We start from the raw sequence: 2,415 nt of genomic DNA, 5'->3' as shown, positions 1-2,415 counted from the left end.
CGAACTCACAGAGATCCGCCTGCCTCTGCCTCCCGAGTGCTGGGATTAAAGGCATGCGCCACCACCGCCGGGCTTCTCTGTCGTTTTTTAATCAATAACTCAAGTAAAATTTTACCCTTCTCAAAGATCTCTGATGCAGTTTGACAGCTGAAAGGACAGCATCACCAAACAAATTTCAATAAGCTATAAGTTAACACAATTCTTTCTCACGCTGCCTTTCATAGTCTTAAAAATAATTTTTATTATGCAAAAATACCTGTCACAGTCATTCTGCTAGTGTTTAAAACTAAAAAAACAAACAAAAAAAGTAAAATAAAAAAATTGAAACTATAAAACATACCTGGTGCCTGGGATATCAATTGATATGAAACCTATATTTTCAGTTAGTGTTTCAGTTAATATTTCTAGTGACTTCCAATACTGAGTATTCCATACCAAGTATTAAACATTCAATAAAGAGTTAATCTAAGAAATTTATTTATTTTATTTTATTTTATTTTATTTTATTTTGGTTTTTTTTCGAGACAGGGTTTCTCTGTGGTTTTGGAGCCTGTCCTGGAACTAGCTCTTGTAGACCAGGCTGGTCTCGAACTCACAGAGATCCGCCTGCCTCTGCCTCCCGAGTGCTGGGATTAAAGGCGTGCGCCACCACCGCCCGGCTAATCTAAGAAATTTATGTTGAAAATAACTAAATGATATAATTAAAACCTATAACCCAATGTATGCATTTTGCTTCCCCCAAATGAAGAACATATTGTACTTTTATCTCTTTGTATAACATGCTTACCCCTATAATCTGTTCTGTAAGGTTATAAGCTGAAATAAAAATTTCAAAGATATGTTTCATAGAAAAAAAATAAAATAAATAAAAACAAAAAAACCAACTATGTTTTCAGAAACCCCCAAAATTCTTGTGAGTTCCAGTGAGCCAAATTAAAAGATCCACCTTAAACAGATCAGATACACCCCCTCTCAATTCCCTGGTCCTAAAATTATTTTTCCTAAACTTAACTTTGTCCTGTGTTCTGTTAATACCTTAAATAAGTCTAAGAGACACCCGACATTTCCATACCACAAACACTGTACAGGAGCAAAGAGACCAGCTCCTCCAGGATGTGACCAGCGTCCAGCCTTCTCAGGTTCCCCCCAAAGACGACACCTGGTCTAACAATGAGTTCCAGGGCTACACAGTTAAACCCTGTCCAGCTTTAATCTGGGTCAAACTTTTGGTAGCAGCCTACGTGCATAAAGGATATTGATAAGGAAGCACTCTCTCCTTACCTCTTGCCTTAGCTCTGGGTAGCAAGGCCATTCCTTTGCTAGCATTAGAGCCTTCGACTTTGGGATTCTGGTGTCTACCAAAGAGTAGCTGAGACATCCAACACTGTGAACTGAACATCTACTGGAATCTTCAACTTTCCATTGGTAGCTAGCCATTGTTGTCTAACAATGGACCACGTGAGACATTCTAATAAATCCGCTTTCTACATACACGGAGAGATTGATTTTTACCAGTCCAGCTCATGCAGAGAGCCTTGAATACTGCACCCTTGTTTTACGTCTCCTGCCCACTGAGGAAGATGAGCTGGCTAACAATAGTACTCATAGAGACAGTCTTTCTAGCTCCATGATTCTCTGTGTGTTCAACTTACCCGAAAAAGTACACTTTTTTTTTTTAAATTTTATTTTTGATTTTCAAGACAGGGTTTCCCTGTAGCTTTTTTTGGTTCCTGACCTGGAACTAGCTCTTGTAGACCAGGCTGGCCTCGAACTCACAGAGATCCACCTGCCTCTGCCTCCCGAGTGCTGGGATTAAAGGAGTGCGCCACCACTGCCAGGCTCAAGAGTACACTTTTATTATTATTATTTATTTCTCAAAAGTTTGGTCTGAATTCTGGAAGAAAACTTCAAAAGTAATGGATCCAGCATCCAGCCTTCTGGTGGGCCACATACCTACCGTTATGTTTTGTTTTTTTTGTTTTTTTTTTTTTTTTAATCTGGTTCCTGCATGTCTCTCCTCTTCTCTGAAGTGCCTGTGACTAACAGGTAGAAATTCCTTCAGTTCACCTGATCTCAGTGAGAAGCCACAGAACAAACATCTCCTTTTGTGGTACACATTGAGGGGAGGGCTGGGAAAACTAGTCACACAGTGTCCAGGAGGAAGAAGGGGAAGTGCCTACTGAGTGCAGGAAGATAGTGGAGCCAGTGGCAAGTGCTATTGAAATGCAAATCTCTGCAGAACTGGAAAAGGTCTGGGTCTGAGGTGGAAGGGAGAGTCAGGAACCATCGTGCTGTGCCTTTAAGCACACTGTAACCCAAAAGGCGGTGCACTTGTCACTCAGGCTTCATTAGCCAATCAGTACCTCCAGGCCAAACTGCCAATCAGAAGTGGTGCAGGGCCCTTCCGGGAGCCAG

This window comes from Microtus ochrogaster, chromosome 4, assembly GCF_000317375.1.
Source record: "Microtus ochrogaster isolate Prairie Vole_2 chromosome 4, MicOch1.0, whole genome shotgun sequence".
In the NCBI taxonomy this organism is placed as follows: Eukaryota; Metazoa; Chordata; class Mammalia; order Rodentia; family Cricetidae; genus Microtus; species Microtus ochrogaster.
The sequence above is the reverse complement of the archived record's forward strand: the minus strand, read 5'-3'. Positions refer to the sequence as shown.